Source organism: Solanum stenotomum, chromosome 5 (assembly GCF_019186545.1).
Source record: "Solanum stenotomum isolate F172 chromosome 5, ASM1918654v1, whole genome shotgun sequence".
Classification (NCBI taxonomy): domain Eukaryota; kingdom Viridiplantae; phylum Streptophyta; class Magnoliopsida; order Solanales; family Solanaceae; genus Solanum; species Solanum stenotomum.
In genome coordinates this window covers 27,953,736-27,978,814 of record NC_064286.1, presented here as the reverse complement: position 1 = coordinate 27,978,814, position 25,079 = coordinate 27,953,736, and the positions used below count along the sequence as shown (strand labels likewise).

The window sequence follows — 25,079 nt, the reverse complement described above, 5'->3', positions numbered from 1 at the left end:
TCTACATTCTTTGCTCTAACTCTTGGCTCTTTCACTACTACTGCTCATGATCTCATAACTCATGCTACCTTTTGGGGTGGAAATACTACCCAAGCTCTAAACATACCTCCTCATAAGGATCTCAGCTGAAACAAGGCTTAAAGAAAAGAGTAAATTTTAGCTCAAATTCATGATTCATAGAATTATGGGTGCATTCCTATGAAACTGAACACTTAACTTACTCTTAGGCTTCTCTTATGCCCCTCTGAAGTCACATGAATTTCTCAAGAATCTTGCTAAGAATAACTCATCCATAAGGATCTTTACACTTTACTTTTCAACAACCTCCATGATGTGTAGTCGAATGAATTTGAGTATGAAAGATGGGACTTTTCTAAAATGTGTTTAGTCCCTCGTTTATAGAAGTGGGGCCCTCATAACCATACACAAGACCCTAATGACACGGCTTCATAGAAAACCTAGGAGACTTGAACTCTGTGCTCTAATACCAAGTTTGTCACGACCCGAGTCTACAACCTCGATGTGGCCGCCACTGAAGAACCATTGTTGCTCCCCAAGTGAACCCTAATTCTGGCTGACTACAAGCAGAACACTAACTTAAGCATGCAAAAGTTTAAAAACTAAATGATTAACTCTGAATAAAAGTGGAATATTCAACTAGCCAACAATAGGCAACTCAAGTCTTTAGTACATTTAATAAGATAAATAAAACAAACCTCTCAAATTCTACTATCTATCTATGAAGCCTTTAAATGACTATGATGGAAGTCGGGACAAAACCCACGACATCCAAAAAAAACTCAACAATAAATGAAATCCTCCTGAAACAAGAAGCCTCACCATAGTTAACTCAAACTCCATGTAGTATCAACGAAGCTCCTGTTGATGATCTCGAATGCCTATATCAGCATAATTAAATTATGCAGGCGAAATGGCTCAGTACATGAAATGTACAAGCATGTAAGGGGAATTCTATCGAATAACATAAGATTGAACTTGATAAAAAAAAGGAAACATACTTATCTCTTTTTAACTCACTCAACTCAACTCAAATAAACTTAGTTCAACTCAACTCAAGGAATACTCAAGGACACTCAAAACTACTCAAACTTACTCTACTCAGAAGTACTCTAGAATAAGAAACTCAACTCAGAATTAAGGTTCTCAACTTGGTGAAATAAGGCTCAACTAAACAATAAAGTAGTCGACTCAAAGAAACACAATTCAACTCAAGATACTCAAAAACAAAGAAACAATAAAAGATGCAATAAATGGAAAGCTTTTAAAATAGCAGATAGCAACTCAATGTATTGAAGAACACAGTAACAACTCAATTTGTATAAAATAAAATACAATATAAATCTGTGGGAGTTTCTCTAACTGACAACCATCACTATGATCTATGTGATAGTACAACGTCTCGCCTACGCTGCCAAAACTGTCCTATAACTTGCCAAATTATAGAACGTCTCAACTAAGTGGATCCACTAGTCTATGATAAGAAGCATTAAGGAATCATCTAAAAAGTATGTCACTTTCTTCCCACGTTGGTTACATGGTTTATGGAGACTTGAGTTATTATAAACTCATCCCCATATCGGTGCTCAATTCTACTCCCAAAATATACACAACTCATATATTTAAAAACATAAATCTTTTTTTGGTTTAAGATAATTACTCAAAAACAATCTCAAAGGCTCTCTTGCAAAATCGGTCTGTCCTCTCTTGTTTAAATGTGAAAACATATTCTCTTTGGGAATACTTAGTTCCCATATAATCTTTTGAAGAAAATGAACTTCACCTTTAATCTTACTCAACTCAATGCTCAAGTATTAAAATTTTTTTAAAGCATCTGTAAATGACTTCTTAAAATATGGATCATGTAGAATTATAGACGTGAACGACTTAATGAAAGGTTTTCAATAACAATAGATAGATCTTAATACTTGGAACTCAGGAAATTCGATGATACTACTCATTTCATGAATGTTCAACTCGAAGGGTTCCTGTGGAATTATGAGCATGAACTACTCAACTCAAGGACTCAAAATACTTCGCATCTCAAGACTGCTCGACTTATAGGTTTCATGCGGAATTATAGGCATGAACAACTCAACTATAGGAGTTCATGCAAAATTTATGGGCAAGAACGACTAGACTCGAGGGTCTCCATAACAATATGGGACTCATGTATATGACTCTTCTCATTCTCATACTTACTTCCTCAAAACTTAGCTCAAATCGATAGTTGATGTCAAAGGTTCACAATTGAACTCAGAAGCATTCTTGAACTCTATTCTTAACTCTCTCTTGAATGTGAATTAAGAATTCAAGAGTTATGGTACATGATATGAAGGATCTTGTAATGATAAAGTAGACTAATGAGTACATTCTCTTCACTCTCATATTCTCTTGCTCGAGTCTTGAAACAATATATTTTAATTTATAGAAGATTCCTCAAAAAGACTTAAAAGGGCTTCCTCAAGGTGTTCGAAAGAACTCTCAAGACTTAACTCTTAACTCCACCTTGAAGTTGAATTATGAATTCAAGGTTATGAAATTTTTGGGTGTTTAGAAGTGGTTTAGGGTATTTAGAATCAAAAGGGGTGAAGATGCACTTCAAAGGAGCTCAAGCTGGAGTCACTAGCACGTTCCGGGAACCGAGCGCTAGCCCCAAACTTCAGAACATCATTATGGGCGCACTGCTAGGGCGTATCCCCAACCTCTCTCCAGGCCAAGTTTGACGAATTTCGTCTACCGTTTTCTGATCTTAAATCGCTTTTCATTGATTTCTTTTCTCAAGTATTCCTTAGATTCAATTACCCAACCTAAGTACACACTAATCCACCAAAAACAGTAACTTTCATCTCAAGAAATCATCAAAACCCAAACAAAACAAGATTTAGAATGAACTTCAATAACACCTATCAAAAACATAAATCCTTCAAGTTTTGAGAATGAAATTACGCTTAAAATAACATGTTTGGAGTGTGGATGAACAAACCCTACACTATCGAAGCTTACATACTTCTTAGGGATCAAACCGATGGCGAAAATCAACGACAAAACTCAAGAACTTCGACAAACTCCTTGATCCTCTCCTCTTCTTTTTTCTTCTCTCAAAACCCTAACTTATTTTTTGAAGCGTAAACTGAATCCAATCAGTTTTGTCCCTAAATTATTTACCAAAAACGAATTTGATTGATTGGGTAGTGAAAAGACCATAATACCCTTCTAAAATCCGGTTTTGATATTCCTTATCTAGGCAGCCCAAATTCGAATGGACATATCTCCCTCATACAAACTCGGAACTGAGCAAAATTGGTGGCGTGGGATAGATAATTTAAATATGTTTCCAAAAGTATCTAGTAGGACACCTAAATCATCTTGATCTAGGATTTATGGTCGTTTGAAGTCGACCCAGAACTCATACTTAGCTTAACTTTGTCAAACTTTCCAAATTAGATTATTTCCAAAAATGGTTTCTTTCCAAATTCTAAGTCTTCCAAGCTCTTTAAAAAGTGAGGTGTTGCAATATCTCCCCCTTGGGATGATTCGTCATTGATTGACGGCTGGACTGGGTATGAGACGGTGTTACTCTTATCATCTCTACCATACTAACTAGAATTGTCCGCATTACTATTCTAAACAAACTAAGGGCTCCCATTTAAATAATTCGCATAGAAAACCTCATATTTTTCTTACTCCTCATTAATAACCTTAGACGGAATAAACAGATCATCACTATCACGATAAGCTCATGAACCTTCTCTTTTTAACAATCTTCCAGTACTAAAAGGACCTCTAAAAAGATATCCCCCAAACTCTTTGGGCTCATTACTCTCTTAGTCTCAAACACTTGACTTAAATTTTCATCTTGTCATTTCCCCCTTAGGTCCAATGCTGACACTTGAAAGCTATGGACTTATTCCATCAACTCTAAACTGTCTACATCTTCTTTTACTCTATCACTCGGGAGAAGTTTATTTCATGACTACCAAACTCTCAATAGGTAGGTACTAAGACATCTTTCTTAGGTGAATTTCATAACCTCTTTTGATTATGGATCATCTCAATACAACTCTTAATGCTTCTTATTACTCTTGTGACTTAGCCACACTTCACTTCCCTTAGCTAAAGGTTGGGGTCTGTCACTTGTACCACTCATATTTATTGTACCTTATCACCTCAATTCTTTACCTACTCTATGTCAAGTCTTCTAGATAAAAGTTCAAGACTAACATAATCACCCTAATGTTGCCATTCTTTTGATCATGAAACTCATCTCAAATTCAAGCTTAATATTTATTACTGAACCCGAATATCAGTATGATTGCTCGCGTACCATACTATACCTCATTACTTGATCAGTTCTATAACCTTGTGAACATCATGACCCTCTCAAACAAATCATAAACCTAGCTTAGATCTATCACTTCATAAATACTCTGCTCTTTTATTCAACACATGAATTTAGTCTCCTTTAATACGATGGCACATTGACATCAACTCTATTCTGGTTAACAAATATATAATCTATCTCATATTAACTAGCAACTCTTACTCTACCCATAAGGGAAAAATCCTCATCAATAACTTAATGGGTGCATGACCATAGTAAAACAGCTCTTCAAAACACTATCTCCCTTTCTTAAATCATTAAACCTCTACATACTTTCCTCTAACTCTATGGTCTTTCACTACTATTGCTCATGATCTCGTAACTGATGCTACCTTTTGTGGTGGAAATATTACCAAAGATCTAAACATACCTCCTCATAAAGATCTCAACTGAAATAGGCCTTTAGGAAAATAGTACAACTAACTTTTAGCTCAAATGTACGATTCATAAAATTATGGGTGCATTCCTCTGAAATAGAACACTTAACTTACTCTTAGGCTTCTCTCACGCCCCTCTAAAGTCTCATGACTTTCTAAAGACTCTTGCTAAAAACAACTCTTCCATAAGGATCTTTATGCTTTATTTTTCAACCACCTCTAGTATGATGGGTAGTCCAATGAATATGAGAAACGCATTAGTATGAATAAATCTCAATGACTTAGCTCTATTCCACAATTATATAAGATTATGAAAGATGGGAAACTTTTCTTAAATGTCTGTACTGCCTCGTTTATAGAAGTGGGGCCCTCACAACCATAAACATGACCCTACTGACACGTGTTCATAGACACCCTAGGACACTTGAACTCTGTGCTTTGATACCAAGTTTGTCATGACCCGAGTCTACACCCTGGATGTGGCCGGCACTCGAGAACCATTGTGGTCCCCAAGAGAACCCTCATCCTGGACTACAAGCGGAAAACTAACTTAAGCATGCAAAAGTTTAAAAACTGAATGATTAACTCTGAATAAAAGTAGAATATTCAACTAGCCAACAATAGGTAACTCAAGTCTTTAATACATTTAATAAGATAAATGAAACAGACATCTCAAACTCTATTATTTGTCTATGAGGCCTCTAAATAACAAAGATTGATGTCTGGACAACACCTATGACATCCTAATAAAACTGAAAAGTAAATGAAATCCTCCGGAAGCAAGGAGGCTCACCATAGCTAACTTAAACTCCATGTGGTATCAAACGAAGCTCCTGTTGATGATCTCGAATACTTGTATCTGCATAATTAAATGATGCAGGCCAAATAGCTCAGTACATGGAGTGTACGGCCATGTAAGGGGAATTCTAAAGCATAACATAAGCTTGAACATGATAAAAAAATGAAGCATATGTACCTCTTTCTAACTAATTCAACTCAAAGAATCATAGTTCAACTCAACTCAAGGAATACTCAAGGACACTCAAAACTACGCAAACTTACTTAACTCAGATGTACTCAAGGATAAAAAAAACTCAACTTAGAATTAAGGTTCTCAACTAAGTGAAATAAGGCTCAACTCAACAATAAGGTGCTCAACTCAATGAAACACAATTCAACTCAAGATACTCAAGAACAAAGCAACAATAAAAGATGCAATATGTGGAAAACTTTTAAAACAGTAGATAGCAACTCAATGTATTGAAGAATATATTAACAACTGAATTTGTATATAAGTAAATATAATATAACTATGTGGTACTTTCTCTAATAGACGACCATCACTATGAGCTATGTGATGATATAACGTCTCGCCCACGTTGCCAGAACTGACCTATAACTTGTCGGGATATAGAATGCCTCAACTAAGTGGATCCACTAGTCTATGCTAAAAAGCATTAAGGAATCATCTAAAAAGTATGACCCTATCTACCCACGTTGGCTATATGGTTTTTGGAGACTTTAGTTATTATGAACTTGTCCCCATATCGGTGCTCCATACTACTCCCAAAATATAAAACTCATATGTTTTGAAAAAAAATCTTTTTGTGGTTTGAGATAATTAATCAACAACTAGCTCAAAGTCTCTCTTGGAAATTGGTGTTTCTTCTCTTGTTTAAATGTGAAAACGTTTACTCTTTGGGAATACTTACTTCACATATAATATTTTGAAGAAAATAAACTTCACCATTACTCTTACTCAACTCAATGCTTAACTCTTAAAACAAGTTTAAAGCATTTGTAAAAGACTTCTTAAAATATGGTTCATGCCGATTTATGGACGTGAACGACTCTATGCAAGGTTTTCAATAACTGTAGATAGAACTCAATACTTGGAACACAAGAAATTCAATGATACAACTGATTTCAGGGATACTCAACTCAGAGGGTTCGTGCGGAATTATGATCATGAACTACTCAGTTTAGGGACTCAAAGATACTTCTCTTCTCAAGACTGCTCGACTTATAGGTTTCATTCGAAATTATGGGCATGAACAACTAAACTCAAGGACTTCATGGGTAACATGTTATAGTCCCATGATTAGGAAATTTAATCTCAAATGGGTTAGGAACTTAATACTCAAGACTTAGAAGTTGAAGATACTACTCCTCTCAAAGATACTAAAATGATGGAGTTCATGCGGAATTTATGGGCATGAACGAGTAGACTCGAGGGTCTCCATAATAATATGGGATTCATGTATATCACTCTTCTCATTCTCATACTTACTTCCTCAAAACATAGCTCAATTCGATAGTTGATCTCAAATGATTCACAATTAAACTCAAAAGCTTTCTTGGACTCTACTCTTAATTTTCTTTTGAATGTGAATTATGAATTCAAGAGTTATGGTTCATGATATGAAGGATCTTGTAATGATAAATTAGACTCATGAATACATTCTCTTCACTCTCATATTAACTTTCTCGAGTCTTGAAAAAAATTATTTGAATTTGTAAAAGACTCCTCAAAAAGACTTAAAAGGGCTTCCTCAAAACGTTCGAAAGAACTCTCAAGACTTATCTCTTAATTCTACCTTGAAGTTGAATTATGAATTCAAGGTTATGATTGATGTTATGAATGATTTATAGGTGTTTAGAAGTAGTTTAGAGTATTTAGAATCAAAAGGGGTGAAGATACACTTCTAAGGAGCTCAAACGGGACAATCGACGAAAAAGGAGTGCGGGCATGAGACCCTGGCGCATTTCGGGCGCGGGGAGCTAGCCCCTAATTTCAGAACCTCAATATAGGCGCAATGCTGGGTCGCCGCCCCAGCCTCTCCCCTCGCCAAGTTTGACGAATATTGTCTCTCGTTTTCTGATCCTTAATCGTTTTTAATAAAATTATTTTCTTACGTTTTTCTTAGATTCAATTATCCAACCTATTTACAAACTAATCCACTCAAAACAATCACTTTTATCTCAAGAAATCATCAAAACCCCAACAAAACAAGATATAGAATGAACTTCAACAACTTAAATCCTTCAACTTTTGAGAATGAAATAACGCTTAAAATAACATGTTCGGCATGTGGGTGAAGAAACCCTACACTACGAAAGCTTGTATAACTCTTAGAGATCAAACACATGGTGAAACTCCGCAAGAAAACTCGAAAACCTCGACGAACGCCTTGATCCACTCCTCTTTTCTCCTATTTTTTTCTCTTTTCTAAAAACCCTAACCTATTTTTATGAAGCGTGAACTGAATCCAATCATTTTTGTCCCCAAATTATTCACGGAAAATGAATTTAACTTATTTTGTAGTGAAAAGACCATAATACCCTTCTAAAATATGGTTTTGACTTTCTTAATCTAGACAGCCCAACTTCGGATGAACATATCTCCCTTATACGAACTTGCAACTGAGCAAACCTAGTGGCCTTGGAAAGATAATTTAAATATCTTTCCTACTGCATCCGGTAGCACACCTAACTCATTCTGATCTACGAGTTATGGTCATTTGAAGTCGACCCAAAACTCATACTTAGCTTAACTTTGTCAAACTTTTCAAATTAGATTATTTCCAAAAATGGTTTCTTTCCAAATTCTAAGTCTTTCAAGTTCTTTAAAAAAGTGAGGTGTTACAATATCTCCCCCTTGGGATGATTCGTCATTGATTGACGGCTAGACTGGGTATGAGACGGTGTTACTCTTATCATCTCTGCCATACTAACTAGAATTATCCGCATTACTATTCAAAACCAACTAAGGGCTCCCATTTAACTATTTCTCATAGAAAACCTCATCTTTTTCTTGCTCCTCATTAATAACATTAGGCTGAATAAACACACCATCACTATCACGATAAGATCATGAACCTTCTCTTTTTAACATAACTGCACTACTAAAAGGACCTCTAAAAAGATATCCCCCAAACTCTTTGAACTCATTACTATCATACTTTCAAACACTTGACTTGATTTCTCATCTTGTTATCTCCCCCTTAGGTCAAAAGCTGACATTTGAAACCTATGGACCTATTCCATCATCTATAAACTGGTATATACCTTATTTTACTCTAACACTAAGGAGAGGTTTATTTCATGACTACCGAACTCTCAATAGGCAGGTACTACGACCTCTTACTGAGGTGTTACTCTTAACCTATTTTGAATACGCACGCTCTCAGTACACCTCTTAATGCTTCTTGTTACTCTTGTGACTTAGCTAAACTTCACTTCCCTTATGTAAAGGTTAGGGTCTCTCACTTATACCGCTCATATTTATTGCAGCTTGTCACCTCAATTCCTCACCTACTCTATGTCAAGTCTTCTAGATCAAACCTCAAGACTAACATCTTCACCCTCATGTTGTCATTCTTTTGATCACGACACTCATCTCAAATTCAAGCCTAATGTTTATTACTGAACTCGAATGTCAATATAATTGCTCGCCTACCATAATAAGCCTCATTACTTGATCATTTATATAACCTTCTGAACATCATGACCCTTTCAAATAAATCATAAGCCTAGCTTAGATGTATCGCTTCATAAATACTTTGCTCTCTTATTCAACACATGAATTTAGTCTCCTCTAATACGATTGCAGATTGACATCAACTCTATTTTGGTTAACAAATATATAATTTATGTCATATTGACTAGCAACTCTTACTCTACCCATAAGGGAAAACTCCTCATCAATAACTGAGTGGGTGCATTACCATAGTAATATAACTCATCAAAACACTATCTCCCTTTCTTAAATCACTAAACCTCTGCATAATTTCCTCGAACTCTAGGTTCTTTAACTATTACTTCTCATGATCTTGTAACTCGTGCTACCTTTTAGGGTTGAAATATTACCCAAGATCTAAAAATACCTCCTCATAAGGATCTCAGCTAAAACAAGGCTTTAGGAAAGAGTACAACTCGCTTTTAGCTTAAATGCATGATTCATATAATTATGGGCTCATTCCTTTGAACCTGAACACTTAACTTACTCTTGGGCTTCTCTCAAGCCCTTCTGAAGTCTCATGACTTTCTCAAGACTCTTGCTAAGAACAACTCATCCTTAAGTATCTATACGCTTTACTTTTCAACCACCTCTAGTATGATGGGTAGTTGAATGAATCTGAAAAAGGTACGAGTATGAATAAATATCTATGATTTAGCTCTATTACACGATTAAGAGTATGAAAGATGGGAAACTTTTCTGAAATGTATGTAGTCCCTCGTTTATTGAAATGGGGCCCTCACAACCATAAACAAGACCCTGCTGACACAGCTTCATAGACATCCTAGGACACTTGAACTTTGTGCTTAGATACCAAGTTTGTCACGACCATAGTCAACACCCTGGACGTTGCCGGTAGTCGAGAACCATTGTTGGTCCCCAAGCGAACCCTCATCCTTACTGACTACTAGCGGATGACTAACTTAAGCATGCAAAAGCTTTAAAACTGAATGATTAACTCTGAATAAAAGTTGAATATTCAACTAGCCAACAATAGGAAACTCAATTTTTTAATACATTTAATAAGATAAACGAAACAGACTTCTAAAACTATATTATCTATCTATGAAGCCTCTAAATAAAAAAGATGGAAGTAGAAACAAGACCCACAACATTGTGACATAATTGAAAAGTAAATGAAATCCTCTGGAAACAAGGAGGTTCACCATAGCTAACTCAAACTTTATGTGGTATCAAAGAAGCTCCTATTGATGATCCTGAATACCTCTATCTGCATAATTAAATGATGCAAGCCAAATGGCTCAGTACATGGAATGTACAAGCATGTAAGGGAATTCTAAAGCATAACATAAGATTGAACTTGATAAAAAAAATAGGAAATATACTTAACTCTTCTCAACTCACTCAACTCATGGAATACTTAAGGACACTCAAAACTACTCCCACTTACACAAATCAGAAGTACGCAAGGATAAGAAACTCAACTCATAATTAAGGTTCTCAACTTAGTGAAATAAGGATCAACTCAACAATAAGGTAGTCGACTCAATGAAACAAAGCTCAACTCAAGATACTCAAGAATAAAGCAACAATAAAAGATGCAATATGTGGAAAGCTTTTAAAATAGTAGATAGCAACTCAATGTATTAAAGAACATAATAACAACTCAATTTTTATATAATAAAATATAATATAACTTTGTGGAAGTTTCTCTAATCGACAACCTTCACTATGAGCTTTGTAATGCTACAGGGTCTCGCCTACGTTGCCAGAACTGTCCTATAACTTGTCGGGATATAGAATGCCTCAACTATGTGGATCCGCTAGTCTATGCTAAAAAGCATTAAGGAACTATCTAAAAGTATGACCCTTACTATTGGCTACATTGTTATGGATACTTGAGTAATTATGACCTCGTCCCCATATCAGTGCTCAATACTACTACCAAAATATACTCAACTCATATGCTTAAAAAAATAACTCTTTTTGTGGTTTGAGATAATTACTCAAAAACTAGCTCAAAGTCTCTCTTGGAAATCAGTGTTTCCTCTCTTGTTTAAATATGAAAACATTTATTCTTTGAGAATACTTACTTCCCATATAATCTTTTGAAGAAACTTAACTTCACCTTTACTCTTAGTCAACTCAATGCTCAAGTCTTAAAACAAGTTTAAAGCATTTGTAAAAGACTTCTTAAAATATGGTTCATGCCGAATTATGGACGTGAACAACTCAATGCAAGATTTTAAATAACCATATATAGAACTCAATACCCCAAATTCAAGAGCTACAATGACACTAATCATTTCAAGAATGCTCAACTCAGAGGTTTCGTGCACAATTATGAGCACGAACTACACAACTCAAGGACTCAAAGATACTTCTCATCTCAAGATTGCTCGACTTATAGGGCTCATGTGAAATTATGGGCATGAACAACTCAACTCAAGGATTTCATGGGTAACATATAATAGTCCCATGATTAGGAAATATAATCTCAAATGGGTTAGGAACTCAATACTCAAGACTTAGAACTTGAAGATACTACTACTATCAAAGATACTAAAATTATGGAGTTCATGTGGAATTTATGGGCATGAACGACTTGACTTGAGGGTCTCTCTAACAGTATGGGACTCCTGTATACAACTCTTCTCATTCTGGTACTCACTTTCTCAAAACTTAGCTCAAATCGATAGTTCATCTCAAAGGATTCACAATTGAACTCAAAAGCTTTCTTTAACTCCACTTTTAACTCTCTATTGAATGTGAATTATGAATTCAAGAAGTATGGTTCATGATATGAATGATTTCTGGGTGTTAGAAGTAGTTTAGAGTGTTTAGAATCAAAAAGGGTGAAGAAACACTTCAAAGGAGCTCAAATGGGACAACCGACGGAAAAGGAGTGGGGACTGGCGACCCTGGCAGGTTCTGGGCGCGGAGCACCAGCTCTAAACTTCAGAACCTCATTATGGGCGCACTGCGGGTGCGCCGCCCCAGCCTCTCCCCAGGCCAAGTTCGACGAATTTCATTTGTTGTTTTCCGATCCTAAATCACTTTTATTCGATTTATTTTCTCAATTTTTCCATAGATTCAAATACCCAACCTAAGTACAAACTAATACACTAGAAACAACAATCAAAACAATCACTTTCATCTCAAGAAATCATCAAAATCCCACCAAAACAAGATTTCGAATGAACTTCAAGAACACCTATCAAGAACTTAAATCCTTCTACTTTTAAGAACCAAATTACGCTAAAAATAATATGTTTGGCATGTGGGTGAACAAACCCAACACTATGGAATGTTACATACCTCTTAGGGATCAAACCCATAGCAAAAATCCACGAAAAAACTCAAGAACCTCGACGAACGCCTTCGTCCTCTCCTCTTTTCTCCTCTTCTTTTCGTTTCTTTTCTCTCAAAACCCTAACTTATTTGTATGAAGTGTAAACTGAATCCAATCAGCTTTGTCCCCAACATAATTACCAATAAGGAATTTAATTTATCCAGTAGTGAAAATACTATAATACCCTTCTAAAATCCAGTTTTGACTTTCCTTATCTAGACAACCCAACTTCGAATGGAGATATCTCTCTTACAAATTCGAAACTGAGCAAACTTGGTGGAGTTGAAAATATAATTCAAAGATCTTTCCGACGGTATCTAGTAGCACACCTAATTCATCCTGAGCTAGGAGTTATGGTCGTTTTAAGTCGACCCAAAACTCATACTTAGCTTAACTTTGTCAAACTTAAAAAATTTGAATATTTCCAAAATTGGTTTCTTTCCAAATTCTAAGCCTTCCTAGTTCTTTTAAAAAGCGATGTGTTACAGGTACGCAGTTCACATCCATGTTTTGGGGAAAACTGCATGATGAGTTGGGCACTCAACTCACTTTTAGTACCAATTTCCTTCCACAGATGGATGGCCAGTCAGAGAGAACTATTCAAGTGTTAGAGGACATGTTGACGTTATGTGTTATTAACTTTGGAAGTCATTGGGATAAGTACTTACCATTCTGTGAGTTCTTATATAACAACAGTTACCACTCCAGCATTCACATGGCACCATTCGAGGAACATTATGGGAGAGGATGTAGATCATCCATAGGGTGGTTTGAGGCTTGAGAAGTGAAACCTTTGGGAGTTGATTTGGTCAAGGATGCTCAGGATAAGGTAAGAAGCATCCAAGCTAATCCCCTAGCAGCCCAAAGTCGGCTAAAAAAGTATGCAGACCATAAGGTAAGATACAAAAAGTACTTCCTAAAGTGTCACCCATGATTAGGGTGATGAGATTCGGCAAGAAGGGAAAACTTATTCCTCGATACATTGGACCATTCGAAATACTTAACTCTGTAGGGCCAGTAGCTTATAGGTTTGCTTTACCTCCTAGCTTATCGGGATTTCATTCGGTATTTCATGTGTCCATGTTGAAAAACTATCATGGGCATGGGGATAACATCATAAAATGGAACTCAATTATGTTAGACAAAGACCTTCTGTATGAGGAGGAACCGGTTGCAATTCTTGATCGCAATAACCGGAAGCTAAGGACCAAGGAGATAAAGTCTGTGAAAGTTCAATGGAAGCATCGTCCAGTTGAGAAAACTACTTGCGAAACAAAGAAGGACAAGCAAGATAAGTATCCCCAGTTGTTCAACGATTCAGGTACTACTCTACCCTTACTTTATCTAGTCTTTCCTAGTTGATCACTTGGGGATGTGTGATGCATAAATTGGTATCTATTGTACGGACCTATTTCCGTTATTAGGGAAAAGCCATTGGGGAAAGAATTGGAAACTTTTGATTAGTGACTTGAAAATTCCTAGCCTAGTCCAAATTTGGACTAAATCTAAGTCATGCGAGATCTAGGGAAATCTGTAAATGAATGAGAGATTCAGTAATGAATTTGGTTACATCAGTGGATACCCGAGACGTAAGGGAGCCCGTACGGCTTTACATAATCTAATTAAAGTGAGTAGAATAACCAAACTTACCTTAGCATGACGGGTAGTTTTTAAACGTCAAGGGTTGAAGGTGTGTTGTGAAATTGAGGTTTGAAACTCTAATTTCAACGTTATGTCTCTGTGCAAGCCGTCAGGGTGGAATTTATTCTGCCAGGGCAGGACCGCTATGGCGGTATGGGGTCCGCCGTAGCAGCCCAATAGCGCATTAAGTCAGAATGAAACCCCCAAAACATTATTATTCTATAATATTCTTTCTTCAGAGCTAAGAAACGACCCATGGAAAGTTCTTGATAATTTTCTACTTCCTTTAGCGCGAAATGTAAGGTTTTTATCATTGGGGGAGGGTTTTCACCTGAAACTAATGGTGGAAAAAGCCCTTAGTTGGGTATTGGGCTAATAGGTTTGGCCTAGGGTTGATAATTTCGATTGTAATTCAGGTAATTAGGCCTCGTTTACTGATCATTGCATTAATTTGTTATTTTTAGACCACAAACAAGAGGAAAGAATCAGGAAAGGAAAGATTCAAGTGCCTTAGAGGGATTCAAGCTTTATTTTGAGGTACGTGATGATTTGATTTCATGTTTGTGTGATTTATGTTGGTAATTTCTTCATTGTAATGCATACATGTATGTGAATGAAGCACTGTTAATCAAACCTAATGAATGAGTATGAATGAACAAACGTATGCCATGATTAAACACTTGATTGTATGATTAGGACTATGTACATTATGAGTGTGAATGTGTTTGTAGTTGTGTTTATTGGATCGGGTGTCACACTCTAATACATACATTGGATCTGGTGTAACATTCCGACACGTATGTTGGAACGGGTATCACGTTCCGGCACACTAATAGTTTAGGTATGGGTTCCATCAGAGGACCATTGAATTGTCATATCTACTTGTTATTGAGAATGCGGAATTGTACATTGCTCCTTAAATGATAATCGATGTGTATATATTTTGTACATGTTATGTTTAGTATGTTGTGACTGCCTATATATGTTTGACTTACTAGAATAGCCGCGTGATCCTACCAGTACAATGTAGTTGTGTACTGATACTGTACTTGCTCGTTCTTTGTTGAGTACACGACATCTTCAGATGGCTATTGATAGACCTCAGCTAGGAGATGAGTGATCAAGATTGGATTCAAAGGGTGAGCTAGTTCTTTGAGGCTGCCATGGAGTCCTTCCTATTGTTTAGTCCATTTCCTTCAGTCTTAGACTATTTAGATATTTCTTATGTTAGTTGGGGTTGTACCCCTTTTTCTTTGATATGTTGCACTTTAGATGTTTTGGTACAATGACTTTCAGGTTCTAGGGGTTAAACTTCCGCGTTAGTTTGGTTAGTTATTTATTTAAACCTTTGGATTTTATGGGAACTCTATATAATTTTTTCATTTAAACCTGCTTCTGTATCTTTAAATTTCTAGTTTCTTGGTAAGGTGTTTGGTCGGGTTGTAGTAATGATTCTCCCACCAGAAGGGTAGTGTGGGTGCCAATAATGACGGTCTGGGTCGTGACACTATGTTAGACTTCCGCTTTTTCAAACTCTTTTATGATATAAAATTACTTTTCTGAATTCTATTTATTTCTATTACCTTGTATGATGCCTGCTAAGTGGCATGTGTAGGCCCTTTCAGAGTTCTATACGCCATGTTATTCCTAGGGTATACTTTAAGTTGTAAAAATATAGAATTATCATTATTTATACAAGGCCTAAGCAGGCCAAAGCCCACCCAATATCAAAAGCTAAAAGGGAGGGGAGGGAGATATACTTGTTACCGCCTAAGAATTTGTCTCATTGTTTATTGTTCCTTACCCGCTGGATTCTCATTTTCTTCTTTTCTAAAGAATGATAAATCCTGAACATCCCTCATAGTTTCCCTTGGAGATCTCAAACACAGCGCCAAGGTTCTCCAAAGTGATTTCATCCCCATTAGTATTCTTACTAGCAGCTTTTCACAAAAACGCCTTCTTTTTCTTCTTAGCATCCAAACTAGCTAAGAGTTTCACGTGGGCTAAGACAAGGGACTCAAACGCTCCCTACCAGGCCTCTCTACGAGCAACAACACTAGAAGTGGCCGGCTCTCTTGGAGGTACGCGAAAGTCCCTCAGTAGGGTTCTCATCGAGTTCATCTCAATATAAACTCTCTCAAATAGGCCCACAAGCCATGGATATTTCAAGGGTTTTTTTAAATTTTCAAGAAAATAAAGAAGTTAGACCATATATTATTAAAAGAAATAGTATTAGATACAAATCCCAAAAAGGATGCAACTTGTTAGGGGTGAAAAATGTAAATAACTATATATGTTGAGTAGTATAACTTAGAAATTCAAATATCTAGGATCATCTAATTATCTTATTTATATAACCTCATAACATCTAAGTTTGAAAATAAATTAATTTTTTTTAAGTACTATAAAATCACAATCAATTGTCGATGGAAAAACTTTACCATTATTATCTAGATGTCTTAGAAGTAATTTGGTTTCAAAGATGAAAATATTTACTTGTTTGTAACAAGTTTACAATGAGGATAATAACTTGAAATTACACGTTCAACAATTTTATTATTCTATCGCAAATTAGATAATTTGATGCAAATCTGTATATTGGTAAAACGGATTTGACCACGATTTATTTTTCATTTTGAGATGGATTACAACGACAACAAATTTATAACTTAACCAAAAAGTCAATTGTTCTTTATTGGAATATTAGTAAGTCTTATAATTGAAGTCAAATGTAACATAGAGTGATATAGTATGATCTAAAATAGTATAATTTTTAGCATGAAAATTGATAAGTATAATTTATAATTTAAAATATTAAAGATTATGCTAGTTTCTAGTCATCATGACTCCAGTTCATCTCATGTTTGAAAATTAATGTAAAAGAAAATATCTTTTAGATATGATAAAAGAACAATCAGTCATAGTACAGGTGGTGATTTTTGATTAATATTTTTTGATCAAATTAATATAGTTTTAAGATGAAAACTTATTTATTTGCAATAAACTTACTTCCTTAATTTACATTCAATTTGGGGAAATTGACTGATAAATTAAATTGGAGAATAAAAAAAATTGGTTCATTCATGAACTTCAATAAGTGTCCCATGTCACTAATTTTGAGTCCATTCAAAATTAAAACCTTTGTGCACACCTGTCACTAAGTTGCATTGGAAGTAAATATTTAATCCATACTAAGTTCCATTAAATAAGATAGGGCAAAAGGACAAATATATCCCCAAATTATCGTAAATGGTATGTAAATGCCTTCCGTTATACTTTTAGGATGTTGATGCCCTTACCGTCCAAATTTTGGGGCATATATACCCTTTCTACTAACGGCGGGACACGTGTCACAATCTAAAATATTTACCTAATTTTTATTAAATTTTTATCCATAATCAAAAGATCCACCCATTTTAATTTAAAACCCACCCAAATAACATAATACCAAGCCCAAATATAACCCAAAACCCTCAAATTCTTCGTGTATCCTCATTGCTAGTCTCGTCTCTGTAGATGCATCTCCTTGAGCTTTGACAGACCCATCTGCTGAATTTCCTTTAGGTAGAACCCCTGTTGATTTGACATCTGCCAATGGACACAAGGAAATATCTGGATTTCTTGCTGAATCTTCTTTGACTACTCACCTTTCTAAGCTTACTGTGATTGATGCAAAGGAAGAACTTGCTGCAGAAGTTTGTGAAGCAAAAGTTGGAGAAACAGTTACAGAGCGTGTAAATTCCATGATAGGTCTAGTGATTTCGATCTAGTAGAAAGGGTAACAGTTATTTGATTAGTGATTGTAAGAAGTACTATCACAAAATTCGTAAGCAAAGCCTCTGAACAACTGTATTGGTGGTCGTCTTCATGGGGGAAACTAACTTTAGCTTTCTTTCTCCTGATTTTATATGAGCTTCCATGTCATAGAATCTCACATGTTCTTCAATAGTGTTGGAAGTACCTAATCAAATCCTAATTCCTTTTCTTAGATCACAAATTTTCGCTGCCCATTTACTCCATGGCTGGTGTCGGATTTCCCTAAAAGATTCTTCCTTTGCCTCGTCTTCGTCTTGTGGATCTGCTCACTACCTGTTTGTAGAAAAGCCTAGCTTAAAAGTAGCTCAAAGAAAATGCATTAGTGCAAATCTAATTAATTTATTACAACATGGAGGGTTGACCTCGTTTGGGATTTGGAGAAATATTTTCCGTGAACAACTGCTTGAAAAATGAAAAACATGGCCAAAATTCAGAGGATGAGAAACAGAGAAGATGGAGAAGTGTTTTAAGGGTTTCGGGTTTGGGATGGATATTATGTTATTTGGGTGGGTTTTAAATTAATACGGGTGGATATTTTGATTATGGGTAAAAATTTAATAAAAATTGGGTAAATATTTTAGATTGTGACACGTGTCCCGCCGTTAGTAGAAAGGGTATATAAGCCCAAAAATTTGGACGGTAAGGGCATCAACATCCTAAAAGTATAATGAAGGGCATTTACATACCATTTACGATAGTTTGGGGGTATATTTGTCCTTTTTCTGAATAAGATATACATCAATAAAAAAAAATTCCTCAATTCATTTTATTGCCTCACCTATTTGTTTCTCAAACGTAAGTGTGTGTTGTAGTTTATTTATCGAGGGCAAAGGGAGGGAAAGAGAAGAAGGGAAAGGAAAAGGTAGCAAAAAATGAATTAAAAGAAGATTTTTTTTGCAAATCTAACCCATCGATTAACTCTCTTTTTTTGTTGATAGATCTTCTTGGACTTTTGATTTTTCTTTCCCAGAGAGCCTCAAAAGGTGAGCTCTTTTATAGAATGAAAATTGTCTTCTCTTTCTTTCTTCTTTTTTTTCTTCCTCAATTTTCAGTTTTTATAGTAAAAATTATTATTTTTTTGTTCTATACACCACCATTTAAGTGGCCAATTTGTTCTTCTAATGGAGAATCGTAAGTTCATGTATTTAAGTGGCCAATTTTTATAAACACGACTATCCCAAGTTTTTTTTATTACAAAAATTAAGCATTGGATTAAAGTGGATGAGAATGTAACTTAGCTACTACTTGTGTTTAAGAACATTACAAGTTGACCTAATACATTAAAACTCCCCTTAAATAATATATTATTTCGATACTCGAATTATAATGTGTTCAAATTATACTGAGCACATGAACAAATTATAAAATGTTTTTTATTAGACACTTTGAGTTTGAATTTCTGGAACATTTTGTATTGTTTACAAGTATCAATAACATAGATTTGTTAAACTCTTAAAATATGTTACCTCCTTTAATTATACACATTGACCTTAGTAAGACTTAAAACCTCAAGCATGTTCAAATAGGCATAGACATGCATAATTAAATGAGATAATTTATTTTATGTAGCTAACTTATGTAGCTCGCAATGTTTGAGAATGCGGATAATTTTTTTTTAAAATCAGAACATATGATCATGTGTTTCAATGCCCAGTTGGAACATATGGTATATCGAGTGTCTACATAAAATCTAATGACAAAATTATTGTTAAGCCTTCCATGTTTGTGTGTGCTAAAATATTTCATTTTCTATGTCCAAACTCTACATATGTACTTACTTTATCTTTCAAGATTTAGCTAGGTGTGAAGATATATTACCCGTCTTTACTAGAATTTGAGCTATAATCTTCTACATTTTCACTCACTTAACTTAATGTTAGAACACATCATGAATTTTGCTGCAATATATTTAACTGGCTACTTATGGCTATGGTTCTGATGTTTTTATTTTTTCTATCTCTTGGATGTATTAGGTGTGGTAGCAGCATAGATCCAGTTCCTGCGTTATCTTATGTGAGGGACATTAAGGACACATTTCTAGACCAAGTAGAAAAGTATGACATGTTCCTTGGTGTTATGCAAGACTTAAAGGCTCGAAGGTTTGCAACTAAATTTTACCTGTTGTCATGATCTTTATTAAAATATGTTCTAATTTGGTGATTTATGTGGGACTATGTCTTTACATATTCATTACAGAATTGATCATGTTGCTGTCATTGAAAGAGTGAGAGAATTGCTTAAATGGCATCCTAGTTTGCTCCTTGGATTTAATGCTTACCTACCCAATGACTATGAAATAATGCTCAATGATGAAGAGAAGGCTTCATCGAACAAAACAACTGACAATGAAGAAGAACACAATTTAGTTAAAAATATAAAGGTTACATTTTTGTTATCTTATGATTTTAATAGTAAAAGTAGGACTTGTTGTTTAAAAACTTTAGTTCTAATTTACTGACTTGTAACTTCTTGCAGAAATGTTTTGAAAATGACCATGAGTACAAATCTTTCGTAGATATTATGATGATGTATAAGAAAGAGAGCAAGGACATCAACGAAGTGTATCATGAGGTGATAATTTTTTTAAAAAATTGGATACATAGATAACATAGACAATCTTTATGTTCTTGTTTCTTACTATTTTATTATATGTGTAGGTTGCAGTACTTTTCAATGACCATCCTGATTTGCTAGATGAGTTCACTGAATTATTGAAAGATTCAGTTACTCTCAATCCATTATCTAGTTTACTCCTTGTATTAAATCCACTCTTGCCCTATGACTATGATATAATTCTTAACGATGAACTCAAGCCTCCTTTGAAGAAATCAATTCACTTTGAATTCAACTTTGTGAACAAAATAAAGGTTACATTTCTACTACCTCATGATTTTACTAGTTAAAGTCTTCCTTTTTCTTCTTCAAAACACTTTAGTAATATCTTATTAACTTTTACCTTCTTGTAGAAACATTTAGTAAATAACCATGAGTACAAATCCTTCTTAGATATTATGAACAAGTGTAGGAAGGAGCCCAAGGATGTCAGAGGTGTACCATCAGGTGACCATTTTTTTTAATAATATGAGTACATAGATATTATAGACAATCTTTATGTTCTTTTTCTTTACTACTTTTTTCTTGTATTTGCAGGTTGTCGTACTTCTCAATGACAGTTTAGATTTGCTAGATGAGTTCTCTGGATTCTTGCCATATTCATTTAGTACTAATCTGTTGTCTAATTTGGACAGTGATAAAAATTGATGACGTGACATAAATCACTTTTGTTGTGCTATTCGGGTCAAATTTACAGTTAATATGTGGATTTAATAGAATTACATAATATAAATTGTTTAATTTAAAATTTAGATTGTTGTACTTGATAATTCATTAATCGTTTTCATCTAATCCTGCATCTTTTAATTGATATTAAACTTTTACTATATGTGAGGTGTATTTTTTTTTCAATTTCATCATTTTTGTAAATAATTTACTAGAACTAAAAAATATTTATATTACTTGTGTGTAAGGGTTCTAACATTATCAAATGTCTAAAACCTAATGATCTTGAGAAGCGGGTTACTTTAGATGAATAAATATTGTTAGCTTACCACTTAACAAGAAAATATATATAAAAAAAATAGTTTTGTTTGTTGAAAATCATTGAAATGAACTTCCTAATTTGTTATCAAATTCAATTCTCTATAATAAGAAGTACATATAACCTAATTTTGTCACAATAATTGATGAAATATTTTAAAATTTTAATATCCAGCACAATATTATAGTTTTGTTGCATACTACATAAACTGTTCTTGTGCATGATGTTGTTGAGAAAAATATGATGAAATAATTAATTTTTTCCTTCTAAGGTAAAATACACTAATTACAAATTTATTAATCTACTAAAAATACTATAAAAATAACTAACTTCACTTCGCAGAATTCTTATAATTCTCATTATTATATTACTTAGATTGATGTAGTACATAATATTGATGAGAAGAGATCTGAAACTGTCACGACCCAGACCGTCGTAATTGGCACCCACACTAACTCTCCGGTGGGAGAACCACTACTACAACTCTACTAAGCAACTTATGAAACTAAATCATTTAAAGATACGGAAGCAGGTTTAAATGACGAATTAAATATGGAGTTCCCATAAACTCTAAAGGTTTAACAAAAACAACTAAGCATAACCCTCGCGGAAATTCAACTCCTATAACCCGAAAGTCATTGTACTAGAACTCTACTAATCAACCAGTCTAAGAAAAAGGGGGTGCAATCCGAAAACTAAACATACGTAAAATGTAGTCCGAAAAGAATGGACTAAAACTAATGATGATCCATGGAAGCCTAAAAAAACTGGCTCACTCTCGAATCCAGTCTCGGTCAATGATCTCCTAGCTGAGGTCTGTCAGTAGCCACCTAAAGATTCCTTGTACTCAACAAAGAAATAGCAAGTGCAATAACAGAACATGATACCATGGTGTACTTGTAGGATCATGCAGCTACATCTGTCAGCGAAATATAAGCAAGTAATTACAACACAACAAACACATATATATAGGATGACAAATTCAATTATCATTTCAGTAGGAAGATAAAATTTCCCAATATCAATGACAGGTAGACAAGAATGTAATAGTTACAAGTGGTCTTCTCATGGAACCCACAGTCAAACTGTTAGTGTGTCAGAACGTGACATCCGATCCAATATACATGTGTCAGAACATGTCACCCCATCCAATATATGTGTCAGAATGTAACACCCGGTCCAATATATGTGTCATAATATGACACTCGATCCAGTCACCACAACCACATTCAAAATCACACCCATAATGAACAGTGCACATAGTCGAACAGTCAAGTAATAGGTTCATGGCATGTAATTGTTCACACATAATCATTTCATTAGATTCGATTCATGTTTCCCTATTCACATACATGCATGCATACAATGGAGTAATTAGATATTCTTAAGTTAGAAAGCATAACCAGAGGTTGATATTCTATCACACTGGTCACCAGTCCAATCAGCTTTTGTATAACCTCTTATGAATAAATTAGATTCACTATAGCATAGAGAATGATATGCAGTTTCCTTTAGATATCATAATATTCTCTTTGTTACTTTCCAATGATCTCTCTCATGATTGGATTAATACTTGCTAACCAGACTTACGACATAGCAAATGTCTTGGTGAGTAGACAACATAACATTCATCAAACTCCCGATAACACTAGAATATGAAACTTGGGACATGCCTTCCTTTTCTTTTTTAGACTTTGGACACATTTCAAGGCTTAAAGTTTCACCACTTGCTACAGAAGTATCCATGAACTTGTAACTATTCATTCTAAAGTGTTCGAATATTTTATTCATATAAGTTTCTTGAGATAAAATCAAAATATTCTTGGAACAGTCTCTTTGGATCTTAATACCTAATATATAGTTTGATTTACCCATATCTTTCATATCAAATGATTTTGAAAGCCATGACTTTATAGGTTTCTGATAACGCTCAAATCACTCTCCAAAACCAATCAAAATAGTGAGTGATCGTAGTCAGTTAAAATCCAACAAAGAGTCTAGGTCAAATCCCACAGGGAATTTAATATTATGGAATTTATAAAATAATACTTAAAATATATTAGTCATTAAAACTAAAATACTATACTATATTACATACAAGAATACATAGTAACAAACATTAATAATGTAAAGAAAGATGATAATTATAACATCTTATCATTTATCATTCAATCAGTCATCTTTAATTTGATTTTATAATTTATCGTGTTGCTTCTAGAAAGTGTTACTATTTGATATTTTTGGGAAATCAAATAGAGATCAACCGGAGATATTAAATTTTCTAGTCATTAAATAATCGTTGGTAAAGTGATAAATAAATTTTAAAAGGCTGAAAAAAGTGAACAAATATTCTAATTCTAACGTGCAGAAAGTTCAGCCCTTCCTTTTGCTTCACATCTCTCATTTTAAAGTTCCCCATTTAAATGTGTCATAAGTAATTATTAAAATGAAAAAATAAAGGGAGAATGTATCATATTGGACAACAATTCAACTTATTATATATACTTGAAAGGAAAAAATATTACACAAAACCATTTAATTTGTTTGGGTGTTTTTTATAAATCAACATACCAGAGTGATGAAGTTCAATTTGAAACTACACTTCTATTCCAATCGTAGTGTAGAGAAAGACATCTATTATATCAAGAAAAGTATTTACAACTTGAAGTAATCTTGAGAATATGTCCATACTTCATATTGAATACGAGCAATTACTTTATTGTGTAGTTGTCTAAGTCTTTGGGATTGATAGAGGCTCCAGTCTAGTCATATTTCTCTATAGGTCATCCGGCACATTGTTGAACCCATGTCCAAAGTTTATTGCTTCTTGACTTCTTTTCCTGCTTCACTTTGCACTCCAATGTGCGATAAAGTTTTTAAGGTCTTTATGTCCTTACAGTGACATACCAAATTTGAATTTTGTCTTCAAGAAATGGTTGTATAGATCTTTCACGAATGTTTTTACTATACCTTCAACAATTTCAGTTGATAAAACTTGTGTGAATGCTCAATTAACGTGTGTTATTTAATATGTAATAACAAATAGTTATAACAATAACTTTGTAGAAACATAGACAACAAATTCTAAAACATGTACTCAAAAATATCAATTAATAACATAAGCATAAATTAATAACTATAAAATAATGTCCCCTTAAGGAAATTATTTCCCTCTAGTACTCGAGGTTTAAAAGAATAGATTCTCTCAAGATAGAATGATTCTATTCACCAGTGTATTGATACAAAAACTATGGTGTATTGAGCCACTCAACAGGAGAAAAGTACACAAATATTTAATTGTGCAGAAGAAGAAGAAGTACTTCAGAATCTTCGTTGTTTTAAAATGAGAGGAAATATCTCTAATTATAGACAAGAAAGGGTAGTGCAACCAAATGTTTATTGTGCATTATCAA

General features: G+C 34.4%; 1 pseudogene; it reads right to left on the bottom strand.

The window, feature by feature from the left end:
* LOC125863838 (ethylene-responsive transcription factor RAP2-2-like) overlaps window positions 1–20,056 on the bottom strand; it is a 32,826-nt pseudogene extending 12,770 nt beyond the window's left edge.
* Between the last annotated feature and the right edge of the window lie 5,023 nt (window positions 20,057–25,079).